We start from the raw sequence: 20,307 nt of genomic DNA on the forward strand, positions 1-20,307 counted from the left end.
TAAGGGAGCATTAGAACTGCTCCCTGATGCTTTGATATTATGCTTGACTCCAAAATGTAAATGCAAAATCAAGAAGAAAATAGGAAGGAAAAACACACCTTACTTTGATGGTCTACCTAGAGTTTACTCAGCTTAAATTGCCACCACTTGGGAGATTTTGTTAGAAAGAAGTTCCGTTGCAGGAAACTAAAAACATTAATGTACAACCTGAGCTGTGCATGATATTGTACTTGAGTCACATAAGCTAAGGGTCTCAACTGAGGGATTCCTCTCTACCCAAGGAATGCTTGACATCAGTCTGGGCCATTCTCACTGTCAAAGCTAATCTTGCTGACCAGCCCCTGCTATGCTATGTTGATCATTCCAGCTGACTACGCACTTAACCAGTGTAGCTTCACAGTCAAAATGGGCCTCACACAGGCCACTATATTTTTCTGGGACCCTCCTTCAGTGCATGTGTCCTTGGGGAGACCCTCTTATAATTAAAAAGACCTTTACATGGTTTGGATTAGAATGTCACTATTCTTCTCTTTAATTTTTTTTTAACATCTATTTATTTTTGAGAGACAGATCATGAGCAGGAGAGGTGCAGAGAGAGAGGAAGACACGGAGTTCGAAGTAGGCTCCAGGCTTTGAGCTGTCAGCACAGAGCCCGATGCAGGGCTCGAACCCATGAACCATGAGATCATGACCCGATCCGAAGTTGGATGCTTAACCAACTGAGCCACCCAGGTGCCCCAGAATGTCACTATTCTGAAGGACTTTTTCTAATTTCCCTTTTAAAAACTCTTTCCAACCCTACGCCCCAACACACACACACACACACACACACACACACACACACAGACATTTCTTTCAACATGCATGTGTCCTTCCAACAATGAGACATAAACATCCTGGTCTTGGCTGTCCAGCTGAAACCAGGAAAGGCAAAAACAAAACAGCCATTCCTGTATCCCAGTGCAAATCCTTTGGTATTTTTCCCATCCTCCCTACATCACCTCTATATGCACATCAGCCCGTAAGAAAAAGAGCATTCTCTAGCCCAGTCCTGAGAAAAAGGGCTGCCAGAGTCCATGGTAGTGCTCAGATTCAAAAAGAATATATAAGAATGACCAGTGATCCCGTCATAAACCATTAAAAGATGTTTGGCTCAAAAAGATGAGCTCCAGCTGGTCCAATGAAAAAAGATGGGCTGCAGAAAGCAGAAAGGACTACCTCTTACAGTCAAAACTTCAAGAGTGATCATTGGAAGCAGCCTGGAAGCAGCCAAACTATAATTTAGACAGAAGTAAATGTAACTTGAATAGCGCTTTTGAGAATTTCAATTCCTCTGAGAGCCCAGAAGTTTGTATAGCTCTTATATTTGATCAACCATTTCACCCTGAAAATGAAAGAGACACAAATGAGTCACATTATGTGAAAAATGCATCATTTTTATCTTCCTCCTTACTTTGATGGTCTGCAAAAGACTTACACCCATATCCCACTGGCTTCCAGTTTAACTGTAGAGCTCTACAGTCATTTCAGTACATAAGTAAAATCTCAATATCCATTCTGTAGGGAATTGCCAAGCAACATAGGAATCTGGGGCTGTACATTTCATTGATGGAGAACTTGTGTTTTATTCATTTGGCAGTTATGTGTCAGACCAGGAGGGACCAATTAGGACGCTCTAAAACTGATCACTCTGCAGGGTATTTGCTTGTTTATTTGGCTACATGTTAGAATGTGATCTCCATTTGGCCAAGTACTCTGTTTTTCTTTTTCCCATTATATCCTCAGCCCCCAATTACCATTAAACATTTGAGGAATAAGTGAATGAGATTCTGAAAGGCTTCAAGATCTAGGGTGTACTCAGGGGAAAGCAGTGGCAAAATGCAAGTATTTCCCATGGGGACCCCTCCAAGAAGATCAGAATGGGATCATACGCAAGCATCATGGCCTTCTAAGAAGGTGTCTGGTTCCAGTATGCCTGGCATAGTCGAAGACCAGGATCTTCTAACTTTTTAGCCATTAGGTATAAGGCATAAAGCACCAGAAGATCTTTTAAGTGGAAACAGGCCATAGAATGTACACCACCATGGGAACCCTAATGTAATCTATGGACTTTGAATACTAATAATGTGACAATGTGGCTTCATCAATTGTAACAAATGCACCACTCTGGTAGGGGATGTTGATAATGGGGGAGACTAAGCTGGCGGGGGGGATGGGGGCTAAGGGATATGTGGAAACTCTCTGCACCTTCTGTTCAATTTTGCTGTGAACTTAAAATGGCTCTGAACAATAAAGTCTATTTAGGAAAAAACAAACAAACAAACAAACAAACAGGAAAAGGTAAAGAGAGGAAGCAAAAGATAGGGAAAGAAGAATAAAGAACATGAGAGGCCTTGTGCAATTAAGAACCAGTCATTCCTCCTTAGTGGCCATCGGAGCTCAGGCTGGCAACCTGACCCATTCCACCACGTGCATGTATAGGCTGAGAGCCCTGACCTCTGTCTATGGTAGTACTATAGCTCATACAGCAAGTGTCTGAGCACTAACGCACATTGTCTTATGCACAGAGAAGAGGTAATCTGGAAAAATCTAGTTAATTTAGTTATTTCCATGCCCATCACGATGACATTTTCTGACCCAAACTCAGAGTAGAATGTCTGATGTCCATCCTGATGTAAGACAGACTATTTCAGATTTAAAATATATACAACTTATTTTATTGAAACTCCAGACACTGGGGGAAGAAAAGACAAAAGGCATCTAGCATTGTTCTCCACACTCACCCTAATTCTCCAATTCAAAACTCAAGATGGCTTATAGAACTCATAGCCAACTCTCAAATATAAACCATAACTAACGAATGCAAAACTATGAATATATGTTCCATTATCTCCATGTCTTCTTGGCATTTATTTTACTAAAAAGCAGTCGTTCATGAAATGTACATATGCTGGTTTGATTTCTTATAAAATAATTGTTCTTAAATTTTAACTTTGACAAAAAGAAATGCTGAAAGAGTTGTTTTCTTTCAATCAATTCCTTCTTGCTGAATAGCTACTGTATAAATGGAAGGTCAGGGCAGAGGAGATCACTGTGTTCTGTGTCCCTCCAGTGTTGAAGGGGAACTGGATATAGAGTTGCTCCTATGGCAGATTTAAGTAACATGTTCTACTGAAGATATGCCCTGCCTGTATTTGGAACCTATATCTGTATCATGACCAAGTCAAAATCAGTACAATGAGTGGAGTTTTGAGAAAAATGCCTAAGGGATAGACCACACGTGAAGGAGTGAGTGTGTTTATGGGTACAAAATCTTGTCAGCGATTGTCAGTAGGGTGATTGAGCATTTGACAGAAGAAAAGATCAGGAAATCCTCAGTGCCTGTGTGCAGCACAAAGTCTACATGTTTGATATATGTTACATAGTATTTTCTCTCTTGGGGGTAGAAAATAAGTATAAACTACAAGGAAGTTTAGGAAGGTAAGACTCCTTTTAACCACTAACCACATTCTGTCCTCTTTCCTCTTTCTATCCCCTCCATAGGGAACTTGTTAGAAGTTTGATTTTTATTAGTCCAGGTTGGTGTATAATTTTCATTACCTGTTATTATTTTATTATTTTGTTGCTATGTATTATTTTCTTATTACTATTTGGGTTTCGGTTTTTTCTTTGTTTTAGATTTAAAGTATATTTTACATGCAGTGTACCCAATTTTACATGCAGTATACAAAAAGATAGACAAAATTTTAAGAATTCAACTCAGTGAATTTTTACATGTGCAACCACTATACCAATTAATATATTAAAACTTTCCACACCCCAGAAGGCTCCCTCAAGTTCTTTCCAAGTCAACATCTCCCAACCTGAAGGCAACCACATTTCTCACTTCCGTTACCATAGGTTGGTTTTGTCTAAGATCAGAATCAACTCTTGGGCCTAAAGAACCTCCTCATCACTGGTGTTTGTGATTATGGATTTTCAGAGAATTATAATATGAACAATAAAACAGACTGGTTGCAAAAGATGTGGGACACTTTGGATGGTTCAGAAAATCCTTCAGTCATTTCTTAAAGTGGTGAGCTGGGCAATAGAGATTTCCTGAATTATTAATTTCCCTCATTCTCTGACCCACAGATGAGAGGCCAGACTGACCTAAACCCAAAGAGAGGTGTAGGTTTCCAGAAGATTGGGAGAGTCGAGCCTCATAAAGAGAGGCCAAAGGTGGAGAGGAAAGGGTACTGCCTAGGTGCTCTCCATCCATCACATGTGCATCCTGAGGAACTGGAAAGGGGCTGCTTTTGGCTACCTGGTCTGCACTGTTAGGGTGTGTAACATCAGAACTCGGAAGTCGGTTTGCCCATAAACTCCAGTGGAGAGCAAAAGAGGCACACCAAACGTCCCACCATGCTATGGCCCTATTCCACACACTTGGCTTGTTCCCGTTCATCCACCTGGGACATAATCTGTTCCAAAATAACTACCATTTACTGATCATCTACTCTGGGTCAGGCACAGGAGCTATTTTATATACATTAGCTCAGTTGATCCTCAGCGACTATCTCATGTTGTTGGCATTATTATTGTTGTTATGGTCATGACAGTCATTTTACAGATGAAGAAATCATGAAGCAAAAAGGTAAGTAATTGTTACAAAAATCACTTAGTAGTAAGGCTTGGCTGGACCCTGGGCCAAGTCTGCCAAACTCCAACTTGTGATTAACTCATGCCTGTGATAAATTAATTATAATAATGGCTCCCAAATCTTTACCAATCCCTAGGTCTCTGTCCCTACCATGTAATTCCACAGTTCCCACCTGTCCTCATGCTGCTCTCAGACACATGTGTCTTGTGTTGGCCAAGGAGATGACACAAACAGACTTGAAAAGTACTTCCTCGACTGTGCTTGCCTGTTCTTATTCATCTGTCATGGCCTGAGACCACATGTTTTCTAAATAGGAGCAGTGCTATCTCAGTGGTCCCACCGAGGCCATCATAAATCAGCTGAAGCCAAACAATTCCCTGACATGAGGGTGCCAGATCGGCTGAGTCCCGTAAACTTGTAAGGTAACCAAATGCTCCTTGTGATAAGCCACTGAGGCCATGTGGTTGTTTATGCAGGGTTATTGTGGCAGTTGATGATTGACACAGCACACTGCTCCTCTGGTCAGTCTGGGTTGGAAACCTACCTCCAATACCATCTGGGTAAACTTGGGACATTACCCAACCTCTGTCTCGGTTTTCTCATCTGTATAATGTGGATAATAATAGTATTTCATGAGGTTTTTCTAGAAGTTTAAAAACTTTTTTATGAAGTATAAATTCTACAAAGCACACTGCATAAATCTTTAGTATACAACCTAAAAGCTTTTTACATTACTTATATACATATGCATGTGCCCACATCAGAATATTTCTGGATCTCCAAAATGTGCCTTTATCTCCTCATAACCAATAACTCTTCAAAAGTAACCACTAGTTGGGGCACCTGAGTGGCTCAGTCGGTTCAGTGTCTGACTTCGGCTCAGGTCATGATCTCACAGTTGTGAATTCGATCCCTGCATAGGGCTCTGCACTGACAGTGTGGAGCCTGCTTGAGATTCTCAGTCTCTCTCTCTCTCTCTCTCTCTCTCTCTCTCTCTCCCCCTCCCTCATTTATGTTCTCCCTCTTAGAAATAAATAAACATTAAAAAAAAAAAAAAAAGTAACCACTAGTCTGACTTCTATCATCATAGATTAGTGTGGCCTGGTTCTGAAATGCATAAAAATGAAATCATACAATTGTACTCTTTTGTGTTTACTTTCTTTCACTTAATATAGCCATGAGACCATCCATATTTTGTATATGATACTTGTTTGTTCTTTATCATTGCTATGTAATATTTCATTGTACAAATATACCACATTCTATTATCCATTATGTTACTGTTGGACATTTGAGCTGATTCCAGTTTTGGAGCTTTTGAAGCATTATAAGTGTTCTTATACATGTCTTTAGTGAATCTCATTTGTCTTCCACTCATACACCCAGGAGTAGAACTGCCGAATTATAAGATATACATGGTTTGCTTTATGAATATTGCCAAAACAGTTTTCCAAAGTTCTGTACCAATTTATAATCCTACTAGCAACATGTAAGAGTTCCAGTTAATTTACATTCTTGCTAACATTAAGAGTGAACAGTTTTCATAGACTGAGAGAAGATTCTGTTATTGACAAAAGACTTGCTGGAGAAAGAACTACAAATCAATTCAACCGTCAAAAACTTTTACAAAAAGGGGCAACTGGGTGGCTCAGTCAGTTAAGTGTCCGACTCTTGATTTCGGCTCAGGTCATTATTTCACCATTGATGCGTTTGAGCCCCATGTTGGGCTCTGCACTGACAGTGTGGAGCCTGCTTGAGATTCTCTGTCTCCCTCTCTCTCTGGCCCTCCCCTGCTCACTCTCTATCTCCTTCTCTCAAAATAAAAAAATTAAAAAAAAAAAATTTTTTTATTTCTTTCTAAAGAAAAAAAGACAACCCAACTAAGAATGAGCAAAAGACTTGATCATTCTGCATAAAAGAAGATAGTCCAATGGCCTAATGACAGATGTTCATCATTACCAATTATCAGAAAAAAGCAAATTAAATCACAATGAGGCAACATTACCACTAAGGATGTTAAAAGTGTTTTCCTTTGTTTTTTAATAAATGGCATCCCCCTCTACACCATTCAGCAACTTGGGTCATTCACTCAACAAATGGGCTTAGACATCTGAACATGTTGCCACAAATATCACTGACTCATCCCTTTTAATTCCTCAGAATTCCATAGTATGAAAGTTCCACAATTAATTTCAACATTTCTATTTCAATGGAAATTTAGGTTGTTTCCCAATTTTTTCACTGTTATGAACATTCTTATATGTCCTCCTTCTGTACGTGTACAAATGCCTCTCCAGGGTAGACAATCAGCAGTAAAATCTGGGTGGCACAGGGAATGTGTATGTTGAGTTTTAATAGGTACTAACAAATGATCTTTCTTATCAGCTATACTAATTATCACTCCAATCGATAACATATGAGAATAGGTTGCATTACTTCTTTACCAGTATTTGCTGCCATCACATTTTTTCATTGTTTTCAAACTGATGCTTAAAATGGTACATTATCTTAATTTTTTTTTTAACAAACTGTTTACTGAATTTTACATCACTATGGGATGTCTCTAGGAATCAGGGAGGTGGTAAGGTGGCCATGGTGAACTTGGGAATGATGATAACGTATATTATCCCATTCTATCCCCACACCACTCTAAGCTTCTAAAGCAAGTCCTTACCGTCCCTACTTCCTTACTCTTTTCCTGGTCAGCCTCCCTCCAAATGTCTTCTCTCAATTGCATGAATCACCGCACCTTTTCCTGTCCCTTCTGTTCATCAACTCTCCTGTCCTCCCCAAGGTCAGTGGGCCCATTAATCCAGTAAGAAACTGCTCATTTAAACAAATGAAGCAAGAGAGAAAGGTTAAACTGGTCTTTCCCATCCTAATAGTGTCTAAGTGCTAGCTGCGTCTTTAGTGGATTTTTTTTTCATGTTTACCTATTTATTTTGAGAGAGAGAGAGAGAGAGAGAGAGAGAACAAGTGGGGGAGGGGCAGAGGGAGAGGGAGAGAGAGAGAGAGAACAAGTGGGGGAGGGGCAGAGGGAGAGGGAGCCAAACAGGCTCCGCACCATCAGCACAGAGTCCAGCGCTGAACTCGAACTCACAAACTGTAAGATCGTGGCCTGAGCCGAAATGGAGAGCCGGACGTTTAATGGACTGAGCCACCCAGGCACCCCAGTGGAAATTTTGAAAGTCGGAGGGAAGAGAACCAGAGATATAAAGAACTTTAAAGATCCTTTCCCCCTGATTTCTTCTGGTTTCATCTTCAGGGCAACAAAAACCACTGTAATAACTAGCAGGTATTGAACACATACTAAGTGCAAGGCCCTAGGCAAAGCATTTAGCGTGCACCATATTTAAGTTCCCCAACAAGACTAGAAAGTGGGGACAATTATTACCCCCGCTGTGGAGAAAAGGAAACATAAATCCCATGTAGGACGAATAACTTTCCAAGTTGCATAACAAGTAAATTTGGCTAGGAATTAATCCCAGCAGTCTGACTCTAACCTCTGTTCTTAACCCCGACTCCAACCCAGTAACAGTGTGGGAAGAAAGTACGGCGCAAAATAACAGCAGGGGTTATTCTGTCTGACACATATATGCCTGCCTTTATGACACTAAAGCCTGGAAGGTTTTACACATTTCACTGCTCAGCACAGTAATCATGTTTTTTAGCCACGAAGTACGCCCATATTTTAGGCTAACTACCGGATGGAGATACAGACTCTTAGTTACATAGAAGCACAAATTAGGAGCTATGATTCCCCCCAAATGCTCCTGGATCCATGACTGCAGAAAAAGAAATGCACATACCACTTCTGTCTTTTGCAGGATTCTAGGATTTTCAGACTGTGTGGCCTGGAGCATGTCACTTTACTTCACTCTGTCTCAGTCACCTCAGTGGTAATATAGTGATAATAACAGCACTGCGAGCGTTGCTGAAAGGATTAGATGAGCACATATATGGTGCTCGCAAGAGTAGCTGGCACGTCTTAAGCACCATGTGAGGGTTTCTATCATCTTTGAAGCTTTCATAATTCAGGGTAACAAGCGCAAATTTACTCTTATTCTAACATCTCAAACTGGCTTCCAGTTGAGGGAGTGGTATAGAAATCCAAATATTTGAGTTTTACAAAAGCTTCTGGAAGCTTTCGGCCCTTTATTTTCAGACCTACGCGCTTTTCAAAGACAGTGCGGTGAATGTTTCTGGCTCACTGAAAAGGATATTTGCTTTGCTTCATTTTCCCCTCCCCTCGCTGAAAGTCACTTAGTGTTCATCTGCCATGCCACTTTCAGGAACATAAACAGTTTTAAAAGTCTTTTGCTTTGAACGTGATGTTTTGGCCAAGTACAAATCTTCAATGGTATACGCGTCCTTCTGAGGCTGCCATGGCTGAAGGGCCTCCGTCTGCAAGTGACTCACCAGGAGCCCAGCTGGCCCTCACGCTGGCCTGCCTCCCTGCAGCTTCTAGACTCGTTGCTGGTTCTGGTCAGTGCAGTCTAGACCAGCTGTGACTGACTGGCACAGAAACGTTGCCGAAGAAAGCCTCAGAAGTAGGAACAGGAAGGCTATTCAAGAGTGTCCCTGATACGGATCTGTCCTTCTGCATTGCCCCTCCTGATCCCTCACCCACCTTTTATTTCCCGACTCCCTGTGGCCTTAATTTGACTCTGACTCTTTGACTTTAGGTGCCCTTGAGCTAATCTCTCTCCCGGAAGTTGATTTCTGGTTTTCCAAGGCCCAGGCTGCTCCCTCCCGTGACTAACGCCAGCCTGCCCCAACTGCCTGCCACCTGCACTCACCTTTGGCTTTGGATAGTTGCCCTTGGCTCCAAATCCTAAGTAGTGACTTCAGCCACCTGTGCCACAGTTGACTTACTCCAACCTTTTCTCTCTCTGTTTCTATGAAATGCCTTGGCGTTCTAGCCCAGGAAGCTCTCTGGATAAGGAGGCTCAGAGAGATTCGTTTACTCCACCAGGATGTGAGTGATGTATTGTGGCATTGCAGAGCCAGAGAAAACACATTCAGAAAGCCCTGTTTCTTCTTCTTCCACATAATCATGGTATGTTGGGGATTCTAAAACCAAAGTATGTAATTTCCTTATGTTATTTTGAGGAAAGGAACTCAGACATTCTGTGCTTGTTAGCGGATGGTTTTATCTTGTTTCAGGACCACCATATATATGATAAAAGGACCCAGACCTTAACACAATCCAGAGGCCGGAGTTCGTTCCGTTTTTGTGGCACCAGCTGTTTGACTTTTGGGAAAGCCTTTTTAATTCCTCCAAACTTCAATTTCTTCTTATATAAAATTGTGACCAAAAAAATCCACTAAACTTTATCCTTTGAGATTATGAAATATGTCTTGTTTTTATAAGACTCCCCCCCGCCACAAGTGACTCAGAGAAAGTGCTCCAAAATTGATCTCATAAGGCTGATAAAAGAATCAAATAAATTAGGGTATGCATAATCACTTTGAAAATTGCAAAGCACAAGATAAATATGTTTTTTGTGACTGTGAATGAGTTGTATGCCAAAAGTTACTATGGAATTCGGAAACTATTTGCCCCCAAATTATCCCTCAGGGCTCAAATCAGATGGGACTTGAATCCCATTGCTTCCCCTCCTTTGTACCTTCGTCAGGCTTGTCCTATCCTCATTCTAGTATCTCCTTGTCTGAACTCCCCTTCAGACCATAAGCTCCTTGAGGACAACCCATATGGCCCATGTCAGAGTCACTGTACATACTAATAATATAAAAAGCTTTTAGTATTATTGAGGTTTTATTGTAAGTGCTTTATGTATATGAACTCATTTAATCCTCATGGACTCCTCTGAGATAGAAATTACTATGACACCCATTTTATAAATGTGGGAACTGAGGCGTGGAGAGGTTAAGTGAACTTCCCAAGCATACATAGCCAGTGAGGGGCAGAGCTGGGCTTTGAAACCAGATAGACTAGTTCCAGGGTCCATGTTGTTAACTACCACATTACATTGCCTTTGTTGGATGGGTAGGTGGGTGAGTAGATTGGTAGATTATTACATTTATTATTGTCCTTCATTATCTGTAGTCATAGACAATAATGCAAAAAGCATGAAGATCATGATTAAATACACATGAGGTATCAGAGTAGTTTTCCACTCAGTACATAAATGTGTTCAGTGAGGAGCAAACCTGGAAGGTTATCTAATCAATACGTTTTTTTCCATTGCAATCAAAACGACAAAAAAATTATTTAATTTTTTGTATCTAAATAGCAATTATTGGTTACATTTAACTCTACCTTTCTCCTGTTTTAAAATAGAATGTTAAATTTGCTATGTTCAAGATGTGCAAACATTTGTGTGTTGATATATAATGATGGAGAAGGGGAGTATGAAAGGATTATATTTCCCTCTCCCCAACTTATCTGAAAACTAACAGCTCAAAGTCTGGGTCCTTCAAGGCTGAGGTTTTGAACCCTACCCTAAATAAGCTACCCAAAGGATTGTGGTGAGCCCAGAAATGACATCTTTAAAGCAAAAGTGACTCCTACACAGACACATTCACCCCTCCATTTTGGCCACTCACACAACCCCCAGGTTCACCCTATCCCCAGACATGTTAACTATGGGCTAGAAACACAATCATTCTGGTCTAGTTGGTTTGGCTTGGTGCTTCTCCCCCAGACATCTCATTCGCTCCCACGTTTTGAATATCCTCTAAAAAAAAACATCAACTCTCATACTTTCTGTCCTGTTCAGATCTATGTATGGGGCTGTTTGCTCATCAGACACTTTTATGGGGATGTTTTACAATAAGCATCTCAAAGTCAATATATCTAAACCAGAACAAATGAACTGCCTCTTCAAATGTGTTCCTTCTAAGAGTAAATGGTACTAGAATGACCAGGTACTCTAAACAGAAACCTGGAAATCACATTAATCATCCTCATCTTCACATCTTACTCCTATTCAATGATTCACAAAAACCCAACAACTATATCTGTGAAATATCTTAAAGCTCCATCCCTCCCCTCCTTCCCAGCTCTGTAATCTAAGCCACTGTATCTTATTTAGACAACTCTGGGAGCCTCCTAACAGATCTCTCTTCCATTCTTGCATTACTCCAATCTATTCTAGCCCAACAGATTCGAAAGGAAAACCTACTACGTTTGACCCTTGAAAAATGCAGCGGTTAGTGGCAGTAACCACTATGCAGTCGAAAATCTGCAACTTAACTTTGACTCCTCCAAAACTTAACTAGTAATATCCTACTGTTGACCTCACCGATAACATAAACAGCCAGTTAACACATATTGTGTGGGTTACATGTATTATATACTGTATACTTATAATAAAGCAAGCTAGAGAAAGTAAAATGTTATTAAGAAAATCGTGAGGAAGAGAAAATAAATTTACAGCACTGTACTGGATTTGTTGGAAAAACTCTGTGTATAAGTGGACCTGAGCAGTTCAAACCCAGGTTGTTCGAGAGTCAAATATATATTGTTTCCAGCTTAAAGCCTTCCAAAGCCTTCCAAATGCTTTTGGAGGAAAGGACGACGTCTTTAAGGTGGCCCACAAGACCCTGGGTGATGCTGCTCCCACGTGCTTCTGCAATGTTTCCTCACGGTCCTCTTTCCCTGCTTTCTAAAAACCTACAAACTTAAGGGCCTCTCATGAATTCCCTACCCATGTCAAGTTCTTTCCTGAAGCTTGTATGCCTTTGCACTTGCGAATCCCTCTGTGTGGAACTCTCTCTTCCCCATTTACTGTCTAGTCAATCCCACATTCATCTTTGGGACCTCAGCGTAAATGTCACTTCAGTGGAGAAGCTGGATCACCCACTTGGACAGGCTAGGTCAGATCCCCTGTTACACACTTCCGTGACACGATATAGTTTTCCTTCACTAAATTTGTTGCACTGTATATTTTCCTTTGCCATCCCTATTACAGTTTGTGATTGTTACGATTATTTGTTGTGGTCTATCTCTTCTATATGTTCCATGAGGTCGAAGACCAGTGTTGTTCACTATTGTGTTTACAGTGACTAACACATCCTTAAGTGAGTCAATGAACGAATGAAGCGGGGAGCTTGGGGGATCATAATAACAGGCAATCGAGGCATACTTTTCACTCTATCCTCATAACAACTCTGCGAGGAGATATCATCATCACCTTTTTTCACAGGTAAGGAAACCAGAGTTCAGAGTTCACAGACGTGCTGTTACTTGTCCAGGATGTACAGGTCAGTTCTTCCAGGAAAAAGGATCTTTGAGATCAGTCTAAGTTTTAAAAAATAAGTAATTGCCTACTAATAAATTTCTCCGACTGCTTTGTCCTTTGTAAATGCTAAATAGTATTGATATCTCTTTGCCATTTCCCGGAGTTCTTCAGGATGAGCAAAACCAGTTACACCCCTTCTCATTGAGGGCAAAGCCTACTAAAAACCCTCAGGGAAAGTTCTGATGAGTGAAGAAAGCATTTCTTATTCATTGAAATGGAAAACACACAGAGAAAGGAGCTGGGTGGATTAAAGCAAATCAGGTAGAAAAAGAAGCTTGTGTGATAAAGGCTGGAACAAAGAAAATGGGCTAGATAAAGAAAGAGTAGAAGAGATAAGTCCAAGGACACAGGGAAACAAAGAAAAACGGACTTCTCGAGTCCTTGGGAAAGTCCAGAAAAGCACACAGTAAGGAAGATGCCCTTTTGTCTGAACAAAACCAGTGGTGTTTCTGAATACCCAAGGGTTTAGTAGCAAATAGCAAGTGTCTGATGGCTACCTGGATTGTTCGCACCAAGATTTTAGAGTTTTTTGATGAATCAAGATTAATGTGGAGTTTTATATTTGCTCCTAATGTGTATGTTTGAATATAGATGAAAGTGAGAGGAAATTCGAATAGGACTTCCTCCTCTGCACTAGACCAAAATATATGATGTGTCCCCATCTCCCATGCTCCGTTCCCCATCTGGCACCACTCTGAGGTTCACCCTAACCCCTGTTAAATTAATTGAGCCATAGTGGCCTATGTAAGCAACCCAAAATCGGAGCCTGTAAATGCCTCAAGATTATGAAATCAAAATCTAAGAACAACCAGTTGCCAACAGCCAGCAAGCCTTCAAGCTCCAGCCAGTCAAATAATTTCCTTTCTTTGTTTCCACACTTTCTCTATAAAAGTCTCTCCCTTTGCTCCTGTTGGCACCACACTCCTAACCACTTCCAACGTGCGGCTGCCAGATTGGAATCGATCTTTTCTCAAATAAACTCTTAAAATATGTAATATGCCTCAGTTTATCTTTTAACATTCCCTAACTGGGTTCGGCCATGGGAAAGTCATTTTCCTCCTCTAAATCTCTTCCCTTGTCTATAAAGTGGAGAGAATCATTCACAGCTCAAGAGTTGGCTCACAGAATGTCAGGAGGAGGAAGGACTCGAGGAGAGACCTTCTAGTACAACCTCAAACAGGATGTGTGAATCTCCATTGCATTATCTCACACACCCACCAACCTTTTTTTTTTTAAATTCATTTATTTATTTTGATTGAGAACACAAGCAGGGGAGGGGCAGAAAGAGAGGGAGACAGAGGATATGAAGTGGGCTCTGTACTGACAAAAGGGAGCCCGATGCGGGGCTCGAACTCATGAACCACAAGATCATGACCTAGGTGTTTACTTATATATTTTCAACCAACTGAGCCACCCAGGTGCCCCTGGACTACATTTTTAAAGGAAATATGAATTTTTTAATGTTGTTTTGGAACGCAAAGTGGGAGGGAAGTAAGTCTTAAAGGTGCATCCTTGGGATATTGTCCCTCTATACCAGTGGGTCCCAAGGTGTGATCTTGGACCCGCAGTGGGGGGCAGCATCTGGGTATGTATTAGAAATTCAAAATCTCTGGTCCTTCCCCAGACCTACTGAACAAGAGACTCTGAGGTTGAGGATCAGTAATATGTTTCCTGGCGAACCCTGCCCTTTAAAGTTTGAGAACAATTGCTTTATGCTACAAAGCGGTAAGCTTGGGTAGAGGGCTGGTGTAGCAGACAGGAAACAGAACAAGTGTATGTTGATGTGTTTTCATCATTAAAAATGAAATGATATTAGGGTGAAGCATGTAAAATTGCCAGTAGCCAACTATTTTTGACTTACATAAAAGCAAAGTAAGATTGAATCTAAACGTGTGTATTTTGGGAGGTATTATTATGAAGTTTCCATAACCTATGTGAAAAAAACCTTACAAAGGGTCTGGATATGAAAGTTCAATAAACACTAACTTCTCATCCTTTTTCCTGATGCTCGAAAACATACTGATCAGGACCTCTATTCTCAGAAACAAGCTCTAAAATTATTATCATGTGTGCCTTCCAGTGCCCAAGAAAGGCCAATGGCAGGCAGCTCATCCCATACTCACCAGAAGGAACTGTGTTCTTAGATAAATAATGTGCCACCAGCTCACATTCCCTCTAAGAAAATAAGTAGTTGTCTCTCTCCAGTAATTAAGACAATCAGAGTAATAAAATGTCTAGATGTTTGCCTACACATACCTCTGGACAAATATAGCAGCTACATTTCCCCTCATCTACCTGCTTCTTTCAGGTATTTATGTATACCTAGTCCTTCCAAAATGTTCTTTTCTTGCAGCTACTTACCTGCAATTACATTCTTGTAAAATAACTGGCTTCTAGGAAGAGCTGGAAATGAGCGCAGGGCTCAAAAGCAATTCCAAAGCAAGTCATGAACACAAAATTAAGACTCTTGACTGATGTCAGTGCAAATCAAGAGTGAGTCTCAGGTTTCTCTCGTCATGCTGGGTTTGTCAGTCAATATGGTGCAATAGGTTGTGTTATTGGAAATGGCCTAGAAAGAAAAAACACAACTTCTAACCAATCTATGTTAACTAGATGAATAATGTTAAGTCTGGATGATTAAGCTAAATGCATCTTATAATCCTTGATCGCTTCAAAGGAAAAGGTGGAGATGAAGTTGGAAGAGGAGGAGGAAGAAAGGAGAGGATCCGGAAAGAGAATGGAATGCTTTTCTTGGGTGAGTATGCTCTTTCCCCAAATTAAAGTGCTTAAAGGATCAGAATTCTGTCATTTGCATCTTTAAATAGTGCTCTCCCCCACACAGAGGAGGGAGGGACAGTCAATAGTCAATACTCATGAATGACTGCAGATACTGAGAAGATTAAGGGATCTATAGATTTCCATAGAGTAGATGGTTGACAGGATATACCCTTTTTATAAATGTTTACTTATTTATTTTTGAGAGAGAGAGAGAGAGAGAGCGCAAGCAGGGGGAGGGGCAGAGAGAGAGGGAGAGAGAGAATCCCAAGCAAGCTCTGCACTGTCAGCACAGACCCCAACACGGGGCTCCATCTGAGAAACCATGAGATCATGACCTGGGCCAAAATCAAGAGTTCGTCGCTTAACCAACTCAGCCACCCATGCAACCCAATAGGATATATACACTTTATCAGGTGCCTCAGTTAGTGAAGACTTGCTTTGGACTGAATGTTTGTGTCCCCCAAAATTCATATGCCCAAACCCAAATCCCCAAGGTGATGGTATTTAGAGATGAGGTCTGTGGGGTTAATTAAGTCATGAGGATGGAGCCCTCCTAAATGGAATTAGCTCTTCCCATTTGCCTGCCATATGAGGATACAATGAGAACATGGCTGTCTGTAAACCAGGAAGAAGGGCTTCACCAGAATATGACCATACTGGTACCTTGGTCTTGGACTTCCAGTCTCTAAAACAATGAGAAATGAATGTTTGTTGTTTAAGCTACCCAGTCTATGGCATCTTGTTATAGCAGCCCAACTGACTAAAATAACACTTTATTTGCCATTCAGTTTTTGAAATAATGATGCCTTATCCTTACCATCTGCCCCCCTACTTCAACTTGATGTATTATTATCAAAACACCTGTCCATATTGGAAATAGTCCACATGCTCAAGAGATCACTTTTTTTTTTTTTTTTTTAGAATATTAGTGCCCTGCCTCTTTGTTGGTGTTCACTTAATTGGGGAAATGAATCTGTCCTTCTCAGTTCATTCCCAGAGCACACAGCCAGATGGATAATAACCTTCCAGCTCAAACGTGAGGTTACAGTGCTCTTGGGAGTTTGTAGTTATGTATTTTCTTCCTAATGACAGCCTCCCTCTTGCTTCCTAGTCCAACCCATCTGACCTCCGTCTTTCAGATCCACCATCTGATAGTGGAGGGCAGGGCCACTTTGCAACCAAACTGGGGTGTGGTATAAACACTACAAGTTATAAAGAGTCTGACAATCTTGAGATAATTGGAACTATGTAAAGGCAATCTGTTATGTATTCTGTTCTTTCTTAATTATTCTTATGCACCCTCCTTTCACACACAATTTTGTTTGGAATACGTATGTGTATCTGATCATAAGAAGAAAAAAAAAGCTAGTTGTCATTTACTGTGAACCAACGATGCCTTCATCCGTTTTCTCTGTCACCTAAGTATTAAAATTATATTCCCTTGTAAATAAGACAAAAATACTCCTTTCTATTAACTACAAAAACCTGAGAGTATGTTTTTTTTCTTTTCAACCCGAACTTTCTGACTTAATCAAATAAAACGTTAAACAGGATGAAAAGGTACTTAACTTAAAGTAACATAAGGTCAACATATTTCTCACACACACACGCACACACACACAAACACACCTATGCCTCCCAAGACATGTCAGTGGCTTTTCCTTCATTTCACCTCACTCTTTATTCCCACATACAGGCCCCTACAGAATTAGTTAGCCCAAAACACAGCATAAGAGGATCTTGTCAGAGATGTCCAAGAGAGCACCCTTTCTGGCAGCTCTCATCAGCACACAGTCCATTCACCCTACTTTTGTCAAATTCATTGACCTATAAGCACCCTTAGCACTTTCCCAGTCCTCTTCCTGCATGCGTTTGCTAGGGCTCCCATTAAAAAGTACCGATGACTGGGTGGCTTAAACTACGGCGGTTGTTTTCCACAATTCCAGAGGCTAGAGAATGTCAGCATGGCTGGATTCTTCTCAAGACCTAGTTCCTTGCCTGTGTCTTCACCTGGTCTTCCTCCATACGTGCCTGTGTCCGAATTTCCTCTTTTTATAAGTACACCAGCCTGAGTGGATTGGGGCCCAACCTAAGGATTTCATTTAACCTTAATTAGCTCTTTAAAAACCTATCTCCAGGGACACCTGGGTGGCTCAGTCCATTAAGCATCCGACTCTTGATTTTGACTCACGTTGTGATCTCACAGTGTATGAGCTTAAGCCCCACATTGGGCTCTGTGCTGACAACATGAGGTTTGCTTGGGATTCTGTCTCCCTCTCTCTCTGCCACTCCCCCACTTGCTCTCCCTCTCTTTCAAAATGAATAAATTTTTAAAAAGTTTTTAGATAAAGACCTATCTCCAAATACAGTCACTTCCTGAGGTACTGGAGCTTAGGACTTCAAGATATGAATTTGAGGTGGGGATGGTGTGAAATTTAGCCCAGAATACCCCCTTATAATAGCCAAGATATAAAAACAACCTAAGTGTCCATTGATAGATGAATGGATAAAGAAGAGGTTACACACACACACACACACACACACAAAATGTAATATTACTCAGTCATAAAAAAGAATGAAATCTTGTCATTCATGATGATATGGATAGACCTAGAAAGTATATGCTAAGTGAATATGTCAGATAGAGAAAGATGAACACTATATGACTTCATTTATGTATGAAGTCTCAAAAAAAAAAAAAAAAAAGAACAAACAAACAGTAACAACAAGAAAATAGAACTGGAGTATAGACTCATAAACTGAGAACAAACTGGTGGTTGCCAGAGAAGACTGGGGTGGTGACATAGGCAAAATAGGGGGATTAATAGGATGTGAGGGCAATCTGGCTGCCACATCTGTCACCCCATTGATCTCCAGGGTTGATTCGGCTGATCTGGCTGGCTAGGCGGGTGTCCCCTTCCTCCCTCACCGCTCCATGTGCGTCCCTCCCGAAGCTGCGCGCTTGGTCGAAGAGGACGACATTCCCTGATAGAGGAGGACGGTTCTTCGGTCAAGGGTATACGAGTAGCTATGCTCCCCTGCTAGAACCTCCAAACAAGCTCTCAAGGTCCATTTGCAGGAGAACGTAGGGTAGTCAAGCTTCCAAGACTCCAGACACATCCAAATGAGGCGCTGCACGTGGCAGTCTGCCTTTCTAAAAAAGAAAGAAAGAAAGAAAGAAAGAAAGAAAGAAAGAAAGACAAAATTCCAGTTATAAAATAAATAAGATAAAAAAATATAGCATAGGGGATGTAGTCAATGATATTGTAATAACTCTATATGATGACAGATGGTTACTTTACTTACCATGGTGAGCATTTCCTAATGTGTATAATTGTTGAGTCACTATGTTGTACACCTGGAACTAATATAATATTATATGTCAACTATATTTAAATTTTAAAAAAAAAGTAAATCTTGCCATTTGGGACAACATGGTTAGGCTTTGAGGGCATTATGCTAAATGAAATAAGTCAAATAGAGAAAGACAAATACTGTGTGATATCACTTATACGTGGAATCTAAAAAACCTGAACTCATAGAAACAGAGTAGATTGGTGGTTGCTAGGGATTAGGGGTGGGGAAAATGGGAATATCTTAGTCAAAGGGTTTAAACTTCCAGTTATAAGATGAGTAAGTTCTGAGGATCTAATGTACAGCATGGTGATTATAGTTAACAATGCTATATTACTTGAAAGTTGCTAAGAAAATACAATTGACCTTTAAACAACACGGGTTTGAACTGCACGAGTCCACTTATACTGGATTTTTTTTCAATACAGTACAGTACAATAAATGTATTTTCCTTATAATTTTCTTAATAACATTCCATCTAACTTAGGCTTTAAAAAGATCACTCTGTCAACTTTTTTGAGAACAGAATGTAAATGATGTTTGGCATGGATTGTATCATTTTATTATGTTCAATATTATATGGGCTAGATCCTTTATAAGTCAGCACGCCTAATATCTAAAAACACTTTTAAGTGGCCAAAGGATGAGGAAAGGCCAATGTGGATAAGCAAGTATAAGAATGAAAGGCAGCCAGGAGTTAGGCTAGGCTAGAATAAAAGAGAACATGAGATTTCAATGAGTTGGAATAGATTAAGATCTTGGACCATTTTGAAAGTTTGAGAGCAAAATAAATAAATGTTGACCCTGTACCAAAAAAATAAAATACATCATAAGTTAGATTATGATGGATCATGGCTTTGTAGAGTTTGATTATCAAAGGAAATATAATCACCCCCAAATTAGTAGTTTAAAATAATAACAAAATTTATTTTGCTCATGAAACTGTAATTTGGGCAGTTTCAGCAAGAACTGCTCTATTTCCACACAGCGTCAGCTGGGAAAATTCAAAAGATAAGGGCTGGAGTCATCCATAGTCTTTCTCACATGTCTGATGGCTGATGCTGGAAAACTCAAAGAGAGGGTTAGCACAATTGGGCTTCTGTGATATTGTGATTTAACATAAGAAATATGTATTTGGTTCTCATCCAGTTCTTTCCTGGCACAGGGCACCTAAAATCCTTGAAATTTCCTGTGATGAGAGCGATATAGAGGTGTCTTTTGTTATGTTAATGAGGTGACTTTTGTGAAGCACCTAAGGATGGGGGC

At 40.5% G+C, this 20,307-nt stretch overlaps 1 long non-coding RNA gene across 1 annotated transcript; it reads right to left on the reverse strand.

Moving 5' to 3' along the window:
• Positions 1–783: 783 nt before the first annotated feature.
• On the reverse strand, positions 784–18,812 carry LOC115519408. The gene is made up of 3 exons (XR_003970493.1): positions 18,617–18,812; positions 15,271–15,478; positions 784–1,384 (listed from the first exon to the last, which is right to left on the reverse strand). It is a non-coding gene; the product is annotated as an uncharacterized LOC115519408 (long non-coding RNA).
• Positions 18,813–20,307: the final 1,495 nt, after the last annotated feature.

Source organism: Lynx canadensis, chromosome B4, assembly GCF_007474595.2.
Source record: "Lynx canadensis isolate LIC74 chromosome B4, mLynCan4.pri.v2, whole genome shotgun sequence".
Lineage (NCBI taxonomy): Eukaryota > Metazoa > Chordata > Mammalia > Carnivora > Felidae > Lynx > Lynx canadensis.